Source organism: Pseudophryne corroboree, chromosome 1 (genome assembly GCF_028390025.1).
Source record: "Pseudophryne corroboree isolate aPseCor3 chromosome 1, aPseCor3.hap2, whole genome shotgun sequence".
In the NCBI taxonomy this organism is placed as follows: Eukaryota; Metazoa; Chordata; class Amphibia; order Anura; family Myobatrachidae; genus Pseudophryne; species Pseudophryne corroboree.
Genome location: NC_086444.1, coordinates 36,406,772 through 36,429,310, shown reverse-complemented (window position 1 = coordinate 36,429,310; position 22,539 = coordinate 36,406,772).

Sequence of the window (22,539 nt, the reverse complement as noted above, 5' to 3'; positions counted from 1 at the left end):
GGGTAAAATCAAGTTGTATACGATAGGTATAGATGTACACAAAGAGCAAGGACCGAAATACATTTTCCTGTATTCAGACACCTCCAACTGGACAGACAGAGGTACTGCATGCAATACGTCCAACCACTTCATATGCATAGCGCAATTTATTACCTCGGGGGGTCATTCCGACCCGATCGCACGCTGCACTTCTTCGCAGCCGTGCGATCGGGTTGGAACTGCGCATGCGCCAGCGCCGCAGTGCGCCGGCGCATGGCAGTCATCGTTGTCTAGCGATCGCCTCTGAGACAGAGGCGGTCGCTGGGCGGGAGGGGGCTGAACGGCGGCTAAACGTTTAGGGGGAGCTCGGATCTCGCTACGGCCAGCGGGAGCGACAAGTAACTCCCGGCCAGCCGCAGGAGCTGCGCTGGCCGGGAGGTACTCCTCAAATACAAAGACATCGCCTCTGTGCGATGCTTTTGTATTTGTGCGGGGGGGGGCGGCACTGACATGCGGGGCGGACTAGCCCTGTGCACAGCTACGATCAACTCGGATTGAAGGCCTCTGTACATATGACTATGGATGCAAAGGACAGCTCTCCTGATAAGACATGTCTCAGGGGATCTCTGCATTAAAAAAGCCAATAGGCCTCTATGGCAATGCCATCTGTAGATGGCATTGCCTATCGGGCACAAGCTCTGGAAAGTTTCACTAGCTGGACCTTGATCCATACCGCCACATCGCAATCACATAGCATTCTATGGTATCCGGACTCCAGGTCGACACTAATGATGTCGACAGCCATTGGTTGACAGTGGGTAGGTCGGCATGGATAGGTCAACGTAAACAAGGTCGACATGAAAAAAAGGTCGACATGAGTTTTCACAATTTTTTGGGGGGGACTTTTTCATACTTTACGATCCACATGGACTACGACTGGGAACGGTAACCTGTGCCGAGCGCAGGACCTTGCCCGCAGCATGGGGAAGAAGCGAGCCATGCGAGAGGACGCGGTGGACTAATTGGGGTTCCCGGTCACTTGACAGAGAAAAAGACACCAAAAAAACTCATGTTGGCCTTTTTTTCATGTAGGTCTAATGGCCGTGTTGACCTATTTCCAGTGTCGACCTACCCACTGTCGACCAATGGGTGTCGACCCTGAGTCCCATACCCGCATTCTATAGGTACTGCAGTGTTGGCGGTCTGCAGCGGAGGTTTTTTTTTTACGATTTTCATGAGCACCCATATGACAAAACCAAAGTCTGATTTTGTTACTACAGTAGCTTTCACTAGGAATTTAGATTATATATAGATAAAATATTGAAAAACATATATGTAGTATTTGAAATGTATTTAAAAGTTAGAATGAAAATATCCAAAAACGCAATAACATATAAACCGTAACTTAGGCCCTCATTCAGCTCGGTACTCAGTGTACCGGAAATCGCAATCAAGCAATTTTCGGTCTACTGCGCATGTGCTACAGCCACACCACACATGCGTTCACACTTTGAGTTACAGCAGCGGCATTGGGGGTGGGGGGGCATTAAGGTGTTAGCTGCATCTGCAGGCAGTCATCCATAGTTTCGGTCTCGACGGTCCAGTCGCAATTGTTTTGCGATCACGTCACTGCCCACCAATTAGCATCTGATTATGCGGGTGACAGGTGATATACTAGGCCAAACTCGCACTGCGAAATCTGAGTACATCGCATCGATGTATCAATTATCGCATGCAGTAAAAATAATGTTAAGAAATATGCCCCTTAGACCCTTAGTACAGTGGGGCAGATGTATTAACCTGGAGAAGGCATAAGGAAGTGCTAGATGATAAATGCACCAGCCCAGTGGCGGATTTAGTGGGGGGGGGCACCAAGGCACGTGCCCCCCCTGTCATTTAGTAATTGATTATTTTTGTTGTGTTTTTACTGACGCGCACCCACCCGACATGAGGCTGCTGGATGTAGTGGCGGATTTACCGCTAGGCATCCGCTTAGGGCCCCACGACTGTCAGGGGGCACGGCCGCAGCCACGGATGGGGCCCAGGAGCAGCGATGCAGCAGAGGTTGACGCTACAGAGTACGGAGTACGGACATCACATGTGAAGCTGAGCCGGCCCCAGCAGGCTGTCAGCACATCCAGATTGGATTGCTGCCGCTGGGACCAGCACCCAGAGCCGGCCCTTACCAATATGATGCCCTAGGCAAGATTTTTGCTGGTGCCCCCTAGCACCACCGCTGGTTCTGCCTCTGACCTTGTACCTCTTTCCCAGCACCATCACCCCTCACCCATAGCAGTCCTTGTACCCCCTATATTTTAAACAGGAACAGTTCGCACATTTGACGCACAGCCCAAAAAGGGGCATCTTCTTGCTGGGAAGGGGCATGGCCACACAATAGTAACGCCAATTCCAATTACGCCACACAGTACTGCAACTTTATTTACATTTTATCTTGCGATAGTGTCCATAATTCATATTACATCCCACAGTAGTATCACTTTACCTTATAAACGTTACTCCTCACAATAGAGAGTCTTATTCACATTACATCACACTGAATTGCTCCTTATTCACATTACACCACACCTTATTGCTCTTTATTCACATTAGATGACACAGTAGTGCCCTTTCTACATGCAACACCACATAGTATAGCACCTTATGCACATAATGCCGCACATTAGTAATGCATTTATACACAATTCCACACAGTAATGCCCCTTACACATATGAGACACATTAATGTCCTTATAAACATAATGCTCCTTACACATTATGACAACCTTTATTAATGCCCTTTTACACATACTGTTCCTTACACATATGGCGCAGATTATTAATGCCCTTATACACATAATGACACACATAGTGCCCCCTACACATTTGCTGCACATTATTAGTGCCCCTATATACATAATGACACACATACAGTAGTACCCTGTTACACATATGCCGCACATTATTAATGCCCTTATACACATACTGACACACATAGTGCCCCTTACACATATGTTGCACATTATTAATGCATTTTTACATGACACACATAATGCTCCTTACACATATTCCGCACACTACTGCACAACCAACCCACTCACATGCACACAGCACTCACACTTCCACTAACACTGTGACCTCTGCCTCTGCTTGGATACAGATGTGTCCTCACAAATCTTGCATCAGTGCTAACGTCCGGCACCTTTTTTTAATGCATCTTATTTGCATTGCTATGTGGCTAGGATGCACAAGCAGCTTCTGCTGATTAAACTGATATGCAGCATGCCTATATACTGTGTGAGACTGTGGCTGTATCTGCATATGAAATGCTACACACAGAATATAGGCATGCCGCATATCATTTTAATCAGCAGAAGCTGCTGATGCCCCTAGGCATATCAAATGCCCTAGGCAATTGCCTAGTTTGCCTATGCCTATGGCCGGATCTGCCAGCACCAGCTCACGCCCTCTCTGCTGTCAGTCACAGTGTAGCCGTCCTCTGCTGCATAGTGGCACACGTGACCGAGCAGCACGGAGGGTGGAGGAGCTCAGCCCAGCGGAGAAATTTGGCCTTCAAGAACTTGAAAGTAAGCCGCAGCACAGAGTGTTCGCAGGGGGGGGGGGGCCTGAAGTCCACGGCGCAGTACAGTGTCCGGGGGGGCTGAAGTCCACGCTGCATTACTGTGTCCGGGGGTGGGAAGGGGGGGTCTGAAGTCCACGCCGCAGTTCAGTGTCCGGGCAAGGGGGGGGGATCTGAAGTCCAGGGCCACGCCGCAGTACATTGTCCGGGGGAGGGAGGGGGGGGGGTGTCGTCTTGCGATCGGGTCTGATGTCCAGCGCTGCAGCAGTACAATGAGTCCGGGGGAGGTGGGGGGGGGGTGTCGTCTTGCGATCGGGTCTGATGTCCAGCGCTGCAGCAGTACAATGAGTCCGGGGGAGATGGGGGGGGTTCAGGCTAACATGTAGGAGGAGATCCTCTGTGAGAGAATAGAGGAGCTGGTGCAGGGACATTGTAGCAGCGCCACTTATAGTTTCATTGCCCCTGCCAGCGGCCAGGCACGTAACCCTGTGGAGTATAGCCAGTTGAGACACATGTCGGGGGCAGCGCTGGTACTCTAAAATGTCTATGGGGGGAGGGTTGATGGTGCTGTCCTGTCTATGAGGGAGAGGGGGTGATGGTACTACGCTGTCTATCTATGGGGAGTGGGTGATGATGCTGTCCTGCCTGTCTATGGGGAAGGGGGGGGGGTGTTATTGTTGGTGCTGCGTCTGTCTGTCTGGGAAGGGGGGGAGGGTTGCTGGGGGGGATTGATGTGTCCGTGCTGTCTCTTTGTAGGGGGGTGATAGTGGTTATGCTGTTAAAACGAGGGTGCTGGGGGGTAATGAGGCCTATAATGTGTTTGGGGGTGCACTATGTGTCACATAATGAGCCTAATTCATATCTGTTCGCTCGCTAGTTACTTTTTGCAGTGCTGCGAGAAGATAGTCGCCGCCTATGGGAGAGTGTATTTTCGCTTTGCAAGTGTGCGAACGCTTGTGCAGCCGAGCGGTACAAAAAAAAGTTTGTGCAGTTTCTGAGTAGCCCAGAACTTACTCAGCCGCTGCGATCACTTCAGCGTATCAGGTCCCGGAATTGACGTCAGATACCCGCCCTGCAAATACCTCGACACGCCTGCGTTTTTCCAAACACTCCCAGAAACGGTCAGTGACACCCACAAACGCCCTCTTCCTGTCAATCTCCTTGTGATCGGCTGTGCGAATGGAATCTTTGTTAAATCCATCGCTCAGCAACGAACCTCTGTGTTGGGGTACATTGTTGCATATAATGTGTTGGGGGGAGTGCTGTGTGGCCTATAATGTGTTCAGAGGGTGCTATGTGGCATATAATTATAATGTGTTAATTATGTGTTCATGTAAACCTCTTGGCTCCACCTCTAACTGCGCGATGTGAGGTAATGATCTCACACTGTGCGCCCTCCCACCCACCCACGCTCTTACTGTTCATGTGCCATGTCAACACCACTGTGGAGGAGCAGCATATAGTGTTCTTCTTAGGATGGAGCCAGAGGAGGACAAATTCAAACAAATTCATTGACTTGAGTGTCACTGTGAGTGAGTGGTATAAAATAATTTTTGGCTCGTATTGTGTGGCGTAATGTGAATTTGGCTCATACTGTGTGGCGTAATGTGAATTTGACTCATACTGTGTGGTGTAATGTGAATTTGACTCATACTGTGTGGCGTAATGTGAATTTGACTCATACTGTGTGGTGTAATGTGAATTTGACTCATACTGTGTGGGGTAATGTGAATTTGACTCATACTGTGTGGCGTAATGTGAATTTGACTCATACTGTGTGGCGTAATGTGAATTTGACTCATACTGTGTGGCGTAATGTGAATTTGACTCATACTGTGTGGCGTAATGTGAATTTGACTCATACTGTGTGGTGTAATGTGAATTTGACTCATACTGTGTGGCGTAATGTGCATTTTGGCTCATACAATGTGGTATATTGTAACTTTTGGCTCATACTGTGTGGCGTAATGTGAATTTCGGCTCATACTGTATTGCAGTGATATAGTGAGTGGAGGTAGTGCACTGATATAGTGCTGGGATACAATGTGGGTAGGTAGCTTAGTGACATAGTGAGTGGATGTAGCATAGTGATGCAGTGTGGGGAGGTAGATCAGTGGCCTGGTGCAGGGATGCAGTGTAGGTAGGTAGCATAGTGATATACTGTATATAGGCCCGGAGTCAGAGGTGTACACTGTGGTGGCATTGGACTCAAGCGATTGCTTTTAATCTAAGAAAGCATCTGAGTCATACTGTGAATGCATCTGAATTATTCTGTGCATGCCTCCCGTAGGTAACTGCACAAAGGCGCAGATTGAAATTGCATTCAATTGTGGGACGGGGGCCCACAATTGAATGCAATTTCAAATCCGACTGTCCGATTTGGCCACTCCTGTCGGGTGCGCTGACAGCAGCGGCGGTGGGAGCTGTCAGCGGCGCCAGAAGGGGGAGGGAGCTGTCAGCGGCTGCCATGATAGAAATGTCTGCGGTGGTGGGGGCAGCAGCGGGAGAGCAGTGGAGGAGGGGAGATGGAGAGGAGAAGAGGGGACGAGCAGCGGCTGCATCAGCGGAGGCTCACGGCGGCACCCACCTCGCTTGCTGGAGCCGGGTGGACGCTGCCGATGGGTTCCTGCTCTCCCCGCTGCAGCGCGTCTCCTGCTCTCAGATCCCTCATCTCAATACGACTTTTGGTGCCCCCCCTGTAATTTTTTTCTGGATCCGCCCTTGCACCAGCCAATCAGTAAATGATCAGTTAGGAGTTGATTGGCTGGTGCGTTTATCACCTTGCACTTATCACTGGTTAATCACTTCCTTATGCCATCTCCAGGTTAATACATCTGCCCCATTATTTTTTCTTAATTTTGTACAATAGTCAGAGGCGGGCTGGCCCGGGGGGTAGGGTGCCATGTGCCCCCCAGGCCACACTACTGCCAAGGGTTACGGGCTGGCCGCCACCTTCCACTACACCAGTGGTGGCTAACCCGCGGCTCTCGAGCCGCATGCGGCTCTTTCTATCTCCACATACAGCTCGTAAGCTCCCGCGGCGCCTCCCGCCACCCTAGTCTGCAGTGTCCGGCGCCGGTCCGTGAGCCAATCAGTGCTCGCGGACCGGCAGCCAATCAGGAGTCTTAGCTGCCGGTCTGCGAACTCTGATTGGCTCACGGACCGGCGCCTAATTAGAGAGAATCAACGACGCCGGAGAGTGGAGACTGAGGGGCAGGAGAGGCGCACGCTACGCTCTCCTCCCTTCACAAGCAGCAGCCTGAGCAGAGCAGCAGCGTGACGGTGAGCAGCACTTGGGGGCGGGGGGGGGGGGGCGCAGTGTGGGGGCATGTGTATCTTACACTGGGGCATATCTGGCACTGGGGGCATATCTGGCACTGGGGGATGTGTATCTGGCACTGGGGGCATATCTGGCACTGGGGGAGACGTGTATCTGGCACTGGGGACATATCTGGCACTGGGGAGACGTGTAGCTGGCAGTGGGGGCATATCTGTCACTATGGGTACATATATGTATCTGGCACTGTGGGGACATATATGTATCTGTCACTATGGGTACATATATGTATCTGGCACTGTGGGGACATATATGTATCTGTCACTGTGGAGGAATATATGTATCTGGCACTGTGGAGGAATATATGTATCTGGCACTGTGGGGACATATATGTATGTGGCACTGTGGGGACATATATGTATCTGACACTGTGGGGCATATATGTATGTGGCACTGTGGGGACATATATGTATCTGACACTGTAGGGCATATATGTATCTGGCACTGTGGGGACATATATGTATCTGTCACTATGGGTACATATATGTATCTGGCACTGTGGGGACATATATGTATCTGGCACTATGGGTACATATATGTATCTGGCACTGTGGGGACATATATGTATCTGTCACTGTGGAGGAATATATGTATCTGGCACTGTGGAGGAATATATGTATCTGGCACTGTGGGGACATATATGTATGTGGCACTGTGGGGACATATATGTATCTGACACTGTGGGGCATATATGTATGTGGCACTGTGGGGACATATATGTATCTGACACTGTAGGGCATATATGTATCTGGCACTGTGGGGACATATATGTATCTGACACTGTAGGGCATATATGTATCTGGCACTGTGGGGACATATATGTATCTGTCACTATGGGTACATATATGTATCTGGCACTGTGGGGACATATATGTATCTGGCACTATGGGTACATATATGTATCTGGCACTGTGGGGACATATATGTATCTGTCACTGTGGAGGAATATATGTATCTGGCACTGTGGAGGAATATATGTATCTGGCACTGTGGGGACATATATGTATGTGGCACTGTGGGGACATATATGTATCTGACACTGTGGGGCATATATGTATGTGGCACTGTGGGGACATATATGTATCTGACACTGTAGGGCATATATGTATGTGGCACTGTGGGGACATATATGTATCTGACACTGTAGGGCATATATGTATCTGGCACTGTGGGGACATATATGTATCTGGCACTGTGGAGGAATATATGTATCTGGCACTGTGGAGGAATATATGTATCTGGCACTGTGGAGGAATATATGTATCTGGCACTGTGGGGGTATATATGTATTTGGCACTGTGGAGGAATATATGTATCTGGCACTGTGGGGACATATATGTATCTGGCACTGTGTGGACATATATGTATCTGGCACTGTGGGGACATATATGTATCTGGCACTGTGGAGGAATATATGTATCTGGCACTGTGGGGACAGATATGTATCTGGCACTGTGGGGGCATATATGTGTTTGGCACTTTGGAGGCACCCATTTTTTGGTGTTTTTTTTATATGTATGTGGCACTGTATAGGGGCTTTATTTGTATGTGGCCCTTTATATAACATGACTACAAATGGGATTATGACACAAGGTCATACTCCTACAAACGTCAAACCGAAAGGTGTGCACATAAAAATGGGGTGTGGCTTTGTGACAACTATGCCACGCCCCCATTTTTGCTCTTGCACCTTCGGCGCGCGCATGATATGGCTCTTACCCTTGACTTCAGATCTTTTCTGGCTCTTTGCTACTGACTGGTTGGCAGGGCTGTCTCTAGCCAATTTGGCTCGCAGTGCGAGATTTAAAAATGCCCCCCCCATTGACATTAAAAAAAATGTGCCCCCCACCCTAGATACATAAAAAAAAAAAACTTGCGTGCGCACTCCCGACAAGGGGCGTTAAAATTAGCGTGGCCCCATTAAAATGGGCATGGCCTCATCTGAAAAGACTACCTTACACCCCAGTTTTTGCCCCTGCACCAACAGATCACGTCCACCATAGGAAAAAAAAATCTACCATATTAAGCCCCACACAGTAATGCCCCCTGCACCATGTTATGCCACACACCGCAATGCCTTTGATACATTAAATCCCCACATTACGGCAGGCAAGTGTCCCCATTTTACACATTACGGCAGGTAGGTGTCCCCATTTTACACATTACGGCAGGCAAGAGTCCTCATTTACAAATTACGGCAGGCAAGAGTCCCAATTTTACACATTACGGCAGGCAAGAGTCCCCATTTTACACATTACAGCAGGCAAGAGTCCCCATTTTACACAATACGGCAGGCAAGAGTCCCCATTTTACACATTACGGCAGGCAAGAGTTCCCATTTTACACATTACGGCAGGCAAGAGTCCTCGTTTACAAATTACGGCAGGCAAGAGTCCTCATTTTACACATTACGGCAGGCAAGTATCCCCATTTTACACATTACGGCAGGCAAGAGTCCCCATTTTACACATTACGGCAGGCACGTGCCCCCATTTTACATAGTACAACAGGCAAGAGTCCCCATTTTACACATTACGGCAGGCAAGAGTCCCATATTTAAAACACATTACGGCAGGCAAGAGTCCCCATTTTACACAGTACGGCAGGCAAGAGTCCCCATTTTACACAGTACGGCAGGCAAGAGTCCCCATTTTACACAGTACGGCAGGCAAGAATCCCCATTTTACACATTACGGCAGGCAAGAATCCCCATTTTACACATTACGGCAGGCATGTGTCCACATTTTACACATGACGGCAAGTATGTGTCCCCATTTTACACATTACAGCAGGCAAGAGTCTCCATTTTACATATTATAGCAGGCAGAGACCTCTTCAACAAAGAGAGACAGAGAGAAAAAAAGAAGAAGCTATACCTACATTTGCTCCGCAGCGGCATTCGGCGGGCAGAGATCTTCTTCCATCTCGCTTCCCGCTCTTCGTTCGTCCCGTGCCGGCCCGCCTCTCCAGTCTCCCGTCGTGTCCTGGCTCCCCCTCCTCCCCGTCATCAGTACTGCACTTGGAGGCGGGGTTTTGTGCAATGACGCGTTTGCGTCATGACGTCACAACGCAAACGCGTCATTGCATGAAACCCCACCCCCTAGGTGGAATAGTAATGACGAGGAGGAGGGGTGAGCCAAACAGAGCGACTTAGAGTTGCGGTGGGCGCCCCGTGCGAATGCACGCCTCACCTGCCGCAAGAAACGGCTCTGCTGGTTAGCCACCCTGCGCTACACAGCTCTGCTGAAGCTGCAGCCGCACTGACAAATTTATAATAAAGTATCTTCGGGATAATTTACACCAGGACTAATTTTATTTTTATTAATAAATACTTTTTTTTTTTTAAAAACCTCCATTAAAGATGGCGCCATCACTTATGGGCCAGTGCTCTGGACTTGCCCCCCCCCCCCCAGGGCAAAGATGTCAGCCAGCCCCTGACAATGGTATCAGACTATATTTATTCTAAGCCTTCTAATGTTTATAGTAGTTATAGCCAATGTGTGCCATTTATTTTGTCTTCTCATTAGTGTATTAATAAATGTTGCTTGTTGTTGTTTTTTTTAACATATTTTATTTATTTTGTTAATTCCGTACAGAGAGGCCGCCTGATATGCGATGGTAAGTTGAAATAAAAATAACATACGTCTACATACAACAACAGTGAAATACGAGATCATGTTAGAGCACAAGATTTCCAAAGAAAGCAGAAAAGGAATTTATCATGGCTCTAATTTACATGCCATATGTAAGCTGCATGGAAAGGATGATCCGTCACAGCTATAGAACGCACGCTGATATCAAGTGCGGGAACAAGCAGGGATGCGGCTCCTGGGCCAAATGTAGTTTCCATAGGATTCGTTTTATTTTACAGTCCCGTTTGAGTGCCTTCTTTTCTAAATTATATACAGGTTGAGTATCCCATATCCAAATATCCGAAATACGGAATATTCCGAAATACGGACTTTTTTGAGCGAGAGTGAGATAGTGAAACTTTTGTTTTCTGATGGCTCAATGTACACAAACTTTGTTTAATACACACAGTTATTAAAAAATATTGTATTAAATGACCTTCAGACTGTGTATATAAGGTGTATATGAAACATAAATGAATTGTGTGAATGTAGACACACTTTGTTTAATGCACAAAGTTATAAAAAATATTGGCTAAAATGACCTTCAGGCTGTGTGTATAAGGTGTATATGTAACATAAATGCATCCTGTACTTAGATTTAGGTCCCAGCACGATGATATCTCATTATGGTATGCAATTATTCCAAAATACGGAAAAATCCCATATCCAAAATACCTCTGGTCCCAAGCATTTTGGATAAGGGATACTCAACCTGTATATATATATATATATATATCTCTATTGTGAATATGTTTTCCCCGTCAGTGGAGGGGATATGGTGTACGGGTTGCCATGGCAACCGGCCCGTCGCGTCATTTCCGGTCCCGGAAGTGTGACTGCGGGAGAGCCAGGCACCATGTCGGAGACGCTATGTTGTGCGCCTCTGGTGTGGAGTCATGTAGATTATGCCACTTCGCTGATCCCTGATGTGGGAGCGCTTTTTAGTGAATATCCATGATGTAGATCCCGGACACTACAATGTTTGTTTACAGTAGGACACTTCCCGTCCCGGATGTTGCGTTCTGAGGAGGGATAATGCTGCAGGTGAGATGCATCAGGTAATTAGTGCAGGTATATATACATACTTGCCTACTCTCCCGGAATGGCCCCCCGGAAGAAAAGGCAAGTCTCCCGGACGAGTGCCCACCAACCGCATCCCACCCGCATCACCTACATAACCCCCGGCGGCGCAGTTCAAAGTGCGCGGCCCGGGAGTCAGATGACGCGATTCACGTCATCCTGGCCCCGCCCCCTGCCTTGCAATGTCAATATTAATGGCATTGCTAGACAGGGGGCGGGGCCACAATGATGTGATCGTGCAGCCACGCCCCCAATCCCGCCCCTAAGCGTCATCAAGACGCATCTCCACCCCCCCGCTGCTCCGACCTGGCTGCCTCCTCCCGGAGGGGGCAGCCAGATTGTCGGTAAGTATGTATATATATGGTTGGTGTGTGCCCAGTATGTTAATCCTTGACAAAGGCGCCACGGAAGCGCCAAAACAGCTGTCGGATTCAGGGCTGTTATGAGCATGGGGACATACACAGACCAAGATTACAGTAATTAGAAAATGAATCACATAAACATAAGGCATTGATCCACTGCACTCACCAATCCTATATAGCAGGGGTGGGGAACCTCAGCCCCGAGGGCCGTATAAGGCCCGCAGAGCCACTTGATCCGGCCCGGCCAGGCTCACCTAGCCGGGCGCCCACTGAGATTTTGTTACTAGTGGACGCCTGGTTTCTTACCCTCAGTAGCAGCCAGGGGCAGGAGATCACTCCTGAGCTCCGGCTTCCGACTCTGGCAGTATGCGTGTGCTGCTGAGCGGTGTTATGGGAGAGACGTCATGACTTCTCTTCCATAGTTCTGAGGAGCGAGTGGCCAGGCGGAGGGCAACGGTCCGGAAGCAGGAGTGGGGATGGTGAGTATTACAGGTTTTTTTTTCTTTTAATGTGTTTGTTTAAGCGTTGCTACTAGGGGACATATCTAATGGGGCATAACAACTGACTGGTGGCATATCTAATGGGGCATAACAAGTGACGGGGCATATCTAATGGGGCATAACAAATGACTGGGGGCATACTTACTGGGGGCATATCTACTGGGGCATAACAGCTGATTGGGGGTATATCTACTGGGGCATAACTACTGACTGGGGGCATATCTTATGGGGCATAACTACTGGGGTCATATCTACTGGGGGCAGGCTCATTTTTAAGATGATCATTTTTGTATGGCCCCCCGAAGGATTTTATAAATATCCAAATGGCCCTTGGTAGAGAAAAGGTTCCCCACCCCTACTTTATAGGGATGATCATGAAATATCAATGTTTCAAAATCATTGATGGTCTATGCCCGATGTTGAATACTTTTGCCATCAATAGGGGAGAACCAGATGGTTTCCGGCCATACATGGAACAGAACCACCCAATGTTTTGTTTGTTTTTTACATTATTATAAGGTGCTAGGACAGGGAGCCTAGCTCAACCCTGTGCACCCATGAAGCCCCACCCACAGCCTCTGATTGGCCTGAATTGTAAAGCGGGGATGACCATCGCTGGGTAAAACTATTGATGGCTACCTTGCAGATGGTTTTGTACCATCAAGGTTAGCTGCCAATGGTACCATTGATGGTTACCATCTATGGTTAACCCAACGATGGCCATCACTATTCCTGTGTCTGGGGTGCATGTGGTATGTGAGCACATTGTTTAAATACAATCAGAGAAGCTCTGCACTCACCATATGCTGTCAATTATAGATACTCCAAACTGTATGAGGAATACTAACCAATCTGGACTGTGCGGGGAAACCAGAACATCCAGACAGTGTCGGATTATGGCATAAAGGGCCCAGCAGGGGAATGTAGTGGTAGGGGCCTGGGCTTAGAGGTGTGGCCAGCCTCCACAGGGGCTTGGCTAACCATTAGAGCGTGCTCTGGACCCCTTGATAAATATATATATAGTAAATACTGTTAGTGCATGTATGATAATGTGCTAGTTTAACCCTCAGTCAGGCGCAGCTGGTCTGACAGGCACCGCAAAGCTGTTCTCGCTCCCCTCTCCGCCCCAAGGGGGCCCAGGGGCCTGTCCCTCCTAGTACCTTCCTATCTCTAGGTGCTGTTCGAAACCCCCTAGTCAGTTTTCCCGCCGCCTGCATAGAGTGCAGTAGTGACCCTCCTGGCCTCTCAGGCACACTGCGCCCAAACTCCTCCCACTTTTGAAGGTTCATTTTTCCTTTTATTTTCATCTATTAATTGTTTATTTTGCTCATTTTATGAATAAAAATTAGTTACAAAGGTTGTTGATATTTTGCGGAAATATGTAGGTTTGTCCGGGGAGGCCTCTCAGGCACACTGCGCCCAAACTTATACTCATGATCGTGTTTTCTCTTTTTTGCTTCAGATTTTCTGATGAAATGGCCGTAAAACCTAAGATTTCTCTCTTTGTACGTCCTAATAAAGGTCACTGATCACTTTGGGAGGGATGTACTAAGGGAAAAATGCAGAACCCCCCCCCCCTTCCCCGTTTTCAGGGGTTTTACCGCATGTTCAAATGTTCTAATACCCTATAGAAACCTATAGGCTTCTTATCGCTGCCTCCGCAATCCACCGCCTCCGTCCGCCCCCCCCCCCCCCCCCGCTGCAGATGCCGACCCCCCCTCCACCCCAGCATACCTTCCTCCAGGAAACCTGGACCCGGAAGGTAAACTCCTCCTCTCCCTAGCAACACAGCCAGAGGTCCTTCCAGCTGCAGGGGGGACAAGGAGGCGACGGGGTCAGCCTGCTGCCTTGATCCCGCCAGCTGAGGAGAAGGAGAGCCCAAGGAGGTGACAGAGACCCCCCCGCGCACCACCTCACAGGTATCACGGGGGGCCTCCGTCACTGCATTGCGATGTTGATCGCATATGTTAGTACATATGCGATTAACATCGCTGCGATGGGTGGCGAGGGGCGGCGATGTATGTTAATACATCCCGCCCTTTAAGAGCATTAGAAGTGAGTTAATGAGGTGCTAATGACGATTTCCTAACAGACGCCTGTCAGGCGCACTGCACCTGAACCCTAGAGTTCCAGAGGTGCACCTGATGGAGGGGTAATAACAGAAATTCACTGTAGAGAATACACCATAGCCCCGTGCAGTATAATGAGACATATGTATAACTGAAGCGCATAGTCTGGAAATGGAGAAATAGAGGAGGAAGGGGGCCCACCAGTGGTGTGACCCACCAGGGGATTCCCCACTGTACCCCTGTGGTCCAGTCTGAGCCTGCACCCAGAGGAAACACAAATACAGAGATATCATACAAACTCCATTTGTGAATCAACAATGCTAACCACTGTGCCACCATGCACTCGTACGCATTGATTTAGGTTTACCATCCTTTGTTTTATACGTTTATCATTAGATAATGTGATGCATTTATAATTATGTTATGCAAATTACTTTGGTCTTAAAAACTCTTGAGCATTGCAATATATCAGTAGATGACATCACAAAGCAATCAGGAAAAGCACTTTCATAATACTTTATGCCCAAAGCACAAATTGCCTAAAAGGTCATCTTAAGTTCTCAAGCACAAGGAACTTTCAGAAAGTTATCTTCACACCGTTAGGAGTTACAGGCGACCGATCTCTCGGACATAATCATATTTCCAGGGTGGAACTCTTAACTAGTGAAACATTAGAAGCCAATTAAACATATCACAAAAAGGATGAGCCATTCTGATTAGTATGCAGTCTCAGTAGGATCCCAACAAAGGGGCTCTGATTCAAAAAACATTGAGGGGAAAAGTGATGTCATCTTCATCTGGCCAGAACCAGGGAGGATCAAGAGCTGAAATAACTTGCGCTGCAGGACCCAAGTGGGATTAAGTCATAACACAAATCAGTAGACTTTACTTAGATACGAGAAGTCCGATTTTGTGTAAAGTGTAATTCTGCTAAAAGCAGGAAGTGAGAAAAGTAATTTGGTGGCCAAAAGTATGAAAGAGGATACGGTGTGAGAACAGATGGCTTGTTTACGGTTGTTATTTTAAAGTCTGTTACCAGCGAGAGGCAGAAGGTCAAACGTTATTAATCTGATAACCAACTCCTGGAGAACATCACAAATTGCTGGGAATGGTTTCAAATTCTATCAAATTAATAAATAATCTACAGAAAATATTTTTATACAATACTCGGGGCGAGATGTATTAATGACCGCATTTATAATACGATCATTAAGAATGAATATCTACGCATACTTACCTCCAGGAACATCCTCTGGCTTGGATTATCCTCTTTTTGCCAGTACAGCTCCGCCATTACTGTACGAAGCCATGACTTGACTTCTAGGTTCCTCACCAAGGGTTGAAATATGCATGTGCGGCATCGGGACCTGTGATGGAGAGGGATCATTTGGATCTCTGTGGATTTTTGTGAAAAGAAGCCCGTAGGATTCTATAGTCAACACCACAACTACTGTAGGGATCCCGGTCATATTGTATTGGCAAGACTTATATAGCCATAAGCGGGCTGATTCAGAGATGCTGTGTGCGCTCATGCGTCGGTTGCAGAAGTCGCGGTTGATGTAATATGCCAATGCTACTATCATCCCTTCCCTAGGTGTACAAGCATGCGTCTGAATGGGCCAGGATTGAGAAGCCTACTTTCTGTGTCTCTGTGTACTGCAATACTGCCAGTGATACTCTAGACGCCATCACTGGCGCCCTTCCACTCGCACCATTGACATTTGCTCCAGGCCTATGGCACCATTGCCATTTGCACCAGCCCTATGGCAGCCCTTAGGCACCATTGACGTTTGCAACAGCCCTATGTCACCATTACCATTTGCACCATCCCTATGGCAGGCCTTCGGGACCATTGCCTTTGCACCAGCCCTATAGCAGCCCTTAGGCACCATTGCCATTTGCACTAGCCCTATGGTAGCCGTTAGGCACCATTGACATCTGCACCATCCCTATGGCAGCCCTTTGGCATCATTGCCATTTGCACCAGCCCTATGGCACCATTGCATTTGTGCCAGCCTTATGGCAGCCTTTTGGCACCATTGTCATTTGCACCAGCCCTATGGCAGCATTGCCATTTGCACCAGCCCTATGGCACCATTGCCATTTGCACCAGACCAGCCCTATGGTAGCCGTTAGGCACCATTGACATCTGCACCATCCCTATGGCAGCCCTTTGGCAGCATTGCCATTTGCACCAGCCCTATGGCACCATTGCATTTGTGCCAGCCTTTTGGCACCATTTTCATTTGCAGCATTGTCATTTGCACCAGCCCTATGGCAGCCATATGGCACCATTGACATTTCCACCAGCCCTATGGCACCATTGCATTTGTGCCAGCCTTATGGCAGCCCTTTGGCACCATTGCCATTTGCACCAGCCCTGTGGCAGCCCTTTGGCACCATTGCCATTTGCACCAGCCCTATGGCAGCCCTTTGGCACCATTGCCATTTGCACCAGCCCTATGGCAGCCCTTTGACACCATTGCCATTTGCACCAGCCCTGTGGCAGCCTTTTGGCACCATTGCCATTTGCACCAGCCCTATGGCAGCCCTTTGGCACCATTGCCATTTGCACCAGCCCTATGGCAGCCCTTTGGCACCATTGCCATTTGCACCAGCCCTATGGCAGCCCTTTGGCACCATTGCCATTTGCACCAGCCCTATGGCAGCCCTTTGGCACCATTGCCATTTGCACCAGCCCTATGGCAGCCCTTTGGCACCATTGCCATTTGCACCAGCCCTATGGCAGCCCTTTGGCACCATTGACATTTGCACCAGCCCTGTGGCAGCCCTTTGGCACCATTGACATTTGCACCAGCCCTATGGCACCTTTGCCATTTGCACCAGCCCTATGGCAGCCCTTTGGCACCATTGCCATTTGCACCAGCCCTATGGCAGCCCTTTGGCACCATTGACATTTGCACCAGCCCTGTGGCAGCCCTTTGGCACCATTGCCATTTGCACCAGCCCTGTGGCAGCCCTTTGGCACCATTGCCATTTGCACCAGCCCTATGGCAGCCCTTTGGCACCATTGCCATTTGCACAGCCCTATGGCAGCCCTTTGGCACCATTGCCATTTGCACCAGCCCTATGGCAGCCCTTTGGCACCATTGACATTTGCACCAGCCCTATGGCAGCCCTTTGGCACCATTGCCATTTGCACCAGCCCTATGGCAGCCCTTTGGCACCATTGACATTTGCACCAGCCCTATGGCAGCCAATTGGCACCATTGCAAAAGCACTATTCCAATTTTTGCGCAAGCCCAGTTGCTAAAAATCTCTCAACTACATGAACATCAGCTTTGCGCGTGCATTGATTGTGACTCAGAATCAGGCCCAACAAGTGTGAGCTCAAAACTATTGAATGTTCAGCTCACACGCAGCAGTGCATGCGGCAGCATCTAATCAATTTTAGCACCATAGCGAAGATTCGCATCTTTGTGTACCTGTAAGTGATTCTGAAGCAGACTGGTCAATCTAGGTGGCTTTGCAAGTCTTTAGGTGTCAACTGGGCATTTGTACTGAACATAACCATCTTCTGGGATAATCATGGCAATGTTGCTGGCACATAGCCAGAGTTACTCTGTATCAGGGCTGGACTGCCCATCTGGTGCTTCTGGCAAATGCCAGAAGGGCCAATAGGCTGGTGGGCCAGTCCTGTCATTCAGAGAGCCGGGAAGGCCGCACACAGCACAGCCTCCGGCTCTCTGTTGTGGACGCTCCCCCACCCCGCTGCCCTTTTCCATGGAAATGGGGGCGTGCTGTGAGTCCACGCCCCCTTGACTCGCGGCACCATCCCCCCCCCGTCACTTGTGTCATGTGCGCGCGCATGCCAGGGCCAATTTCAGCCCCCAGTCCATCCCTGCTCTGTATTATACATATGTCAAGGGGGTCACATATTTCTGATAAGTCTCACATATATATGACAAAAACCCCTCTGTTTTATTTGCTACATAAACACAGATTTGCAGTATATTACTGTTAGCGCCGATAGCTGAAGACTTTCTGTTTTATATACATATATGGCTTTCATATTACCCCTATGTACCCTATGTATAATCAGTGGCGCATGCAGGGGGGGATTCCTGAAAACCCCCCTGAAGAGTTGAACGTTCTAATTTGAGAAGGAGACAGCTGTGTCTCCGTCTCAGCAAAAGCCGTGACCACGTTTGCCACAGCAGAGCTGCAGCAGCAGAGAGCTATGGAGCTCTCTGCTTGCAGAATGTCCCGGGGCCCGGGGGAGCTGCTGGCTGCGCATGCTCAGCCACAGCAGCTCCCTCCGTCCTCACACTGCCGCCTCTCTGCTCCCAGTGCCTGGTGGATTACACACATATAACGCTGCATATGTAAGTGTGACGTCTGTATTTATGTATGTACTGTATCTGTATTTGTATGTATGCATGTGTGTGCTTGTGTATGTACAGTATGTACTGTATGTATGTTTCATGTGTGTCTGTGTATGTACTGTATTTACTGTATGAATGTGTGCTATATATGTATGTATGTATATATATATACATATGTGAACAGAGGATGAGGTAGTAAAGGCGACCGCCGGTGTCAATTAAATGCAGAGAATAGGCAATTACATAAAAATTTACAATTTATTTATACTGTGGTGCACTAAAACAAAAACTAGTAAAAAAAAATGGAAGTTGATACAATAAAAACAACGCGTTTCGTCCAGCCTGGACTTCATCAAGGGGTAGACGCGTTGGGTGCTACTTTGATCCAAACCTCAACTACTAAGTTAAGATATTTCACTCCTTTTTGAACTTTTTGACTCTTTTTTATCCTATATGTTTTTATGTCCCATATACCACTTTTTTATGCCAATTGTAATCTTTTAAGCATTTTTTTACCCCTCTGTGCATCCTATTGTTTTTATTGTATCAACTTCCATTTTTTTTTACTAGTTTTTGTTTTAGTGCACCACAGTATAAATAAATTGTAATTTTTTATGTAATTGCCTATTCTCTGCATTTAATTGACACCAGTGGTCGCCTTTACTACCTCATGCTCTGTTCACATGTGCTCACCATAGGCACCTATACCAGTGCCTAATTCTATTTGAGGTAATAGGCTGACGCCCCAAATTTAGAGGGGAGTGTCCAATAGGCAGATATCTTTTAATTATTTCACTGTGGGGGTTCCATTACTAGTGTTGACATTTTGAATACTGCATCTGTGGCGCTGATAGCTTCCCTGGTACACATATATATATATATATATATGTATATATATTTGTATATAGTATATACATACAGTATATATATATATATATACATGTTTATGTGTGTATATATATATATATATATATATAACAAATACATGGATACATGCATACACACCCACCCACGGAAACACCTCTCGCGAAATCCTGCGTTTGCCGCTGACAATATGGGTAGAACCGAGCTTGGGCATATTTAATTTCTGTTTAGTTACTGACCATAATGTATCCATCACAATACACATTTTGGAAAGACTCAAAAAAAAAAGAAAAAAAAAAAAGAAAAAAGTGCATTTTATATAAAGTTATATAATATGAGTTACTGTATCTGTCTTAAAATGTGTTAATGTTCATTAGGACCACCATATAATATAACTGATTTAGAGTGCCCTTTTAAAACACATTTTTGAATTTGGATTCTTGCCGTACTTTGGAAATTAGATATTAGTGCGTCACAGGATGGCTATCTCTTCTGCCCCAGCCGATCCTGCAGCCCACCTCCTCAGAATATTTTAGCTAGAGTCAGTCAGCATGCGCAGTGGGTTGAGCCAGACTGAGAATTTGATGCTGTAGTGAGCAGAGCCTGCAAATCTGCTAAGGAGTCAGATTTGAAACTTTGCCAGAGCAACGTCGCTAGGACAATTCCTTTCTCTTTCAAATCAATTGTAATTTGTTCCTGGACAGATGTTGGAGTGGGCACCCAGGTCTTTGGTGGTTGTGAAACACTCCAGGTAACTGTACGATAAGGCAAGGGCATGAATTGACTCTGTGCTGACCTACTATTAAGGGCATGAGGGGCTCTAAGGCATATATAGGGTCATGAGGGGGCTCTAAGGCATATAAATTGGCATGAGAAGGGCTCTGAGGCATAGAAAGGTGCATGAAGGGGATCTAGCTTGGCATATTAGAACAGCTATAGACTCTGATTTATATGTAGGGGCATGAGGGGGCTCTAAGGAATATAAAATGGTATGAGATGGGCTCTTAGGCATAGAAAGAGGCATGAAGGGGATCTAGCTTGGCAAATCAGAACAGGTATGGACTCTGATTTATATGTAGGGGCATGAGGGGGGCTCTGAGGCATATATAGGAACATGAGGGAGCTTGGGCACATATTAGAGGGACATGAGTGGCTCTAGGTTGATATATATATGAGTAATCTGAGACATATAAAGGGATGAAGTGTGGCTCTGATTCATGTATAGGGTCATGAGGGGGGCTTTGTGGTATATAATGGGGATTGAGGTGGCATATATAAGGGCATAGAGGCAATCAGAGATATAAAGGGAGGGCCATGGTGGGGCTCTCAGGCTTATAAAGGGGAAAGAGGGCACTCTGAGCAGAGCTATAAGGGCATAAGGGGGCTTTGAGGCAAATATAGTGACATGAGGCTGCTCTGAATCATATATAGGGGCATAAGAGAGCTCAAAGGCATATAAAGGAGTGAGATGGACTCTGAGGCATGCAAAGTGGCATGAGGGGTCTCTGGCATGGCATATAAGGGCCTGTTTGGGCTCTGCTCTATATATAGGGGCATGAAGGGGTTCTGAGGCATATAAAGAGGCATGAGGGAGATCAGGATTATATATGGGCATGGGTGGGCTCTGGGACATAATGTCATAATGTCATAATAAGGTCATAATGGCAATCTGAGGCATATAAAGGGACGTGGTGGGGCTCCGATTCATATATAGGGGCAGGAGAGAGGCAAAGAGGCATAAAAAGGGGCATGAGGTAACTCGGGCATATGAAAGTTCATGAGGAAGTATGGTTTGACATGTATAAGTGCATAATGGCAAGCAGGCATATAAAGGGACATGGAGCCCCTGAAGGAGCTCTGGGCTAACATAAATGGGGATGTGACTGCTCTGAACAAAATATAGGGGTATGAGGCTGCTTTGAAGCATATAAAGGGGAATGAGGGGGCTCTGAGGCATATAAAAGTAGCATGATGGGGCACTAAGGTATATAAAGGGGCATGAGGGGGCTCATTATTAGAGTAGTAAAACCACTATTGTGGTTTTTGTAATTCCCCCTCTCCGGGAATCTGAAAGTAAAAAGGTGGTAACCCTAAGAAGCTGGTGAGATGGCGCCTGAGAGGGAGGAACGCCTGTAGCACCTAGAACCCTTCAGTCATCCCTGATCCCAACGTAAAGTGTGAACTTGCCTTCTAAAGGTATTAGCTGAGGTGACATTCTGTGTTCTGGATAACATTCTACCTCAGAGCTGGCCAAACCAGTCCTCGAAATCTACCAACAGTTCACATTTTCCAGACCACCTAGCTGGTGCACAGGTGTAGTCATTACTAATTAAGATGTGCTGCATTCATTCCTAACTGAACATTCTACAGATCTCCAGGAGGCCTGGAAAACATGAACTGTTGGTAGATCTCCAGGACCGGTTTGGCCAGCCCTGTTCTACCTTGTTCCAGCTAACATTATAATTCTTACCTGACCAACCCATTGTATCTCCTGTGAGTAAACATGTTACAAGAATGATTGCAATAGGTACTCTAACCTGAGCTAAATGTCCCTTGAAAATAAAGAGAACAAGACTTTGTATTTGGCTCTACTGTCTATCATATGTAAATGATTGCTCTTTAAGACTCCTGTACCTTTAATACAATATTATAACAAATAACACAGATTGTACATTTTTATATATACACCACTTAGATATTTATTGAAGACATATTTTTTCATTTGCTCAACTATAATGCCCTAGTAATCTAATGATACTGTATGCCGGAACAGTGACCTTTCTCTGTCATATC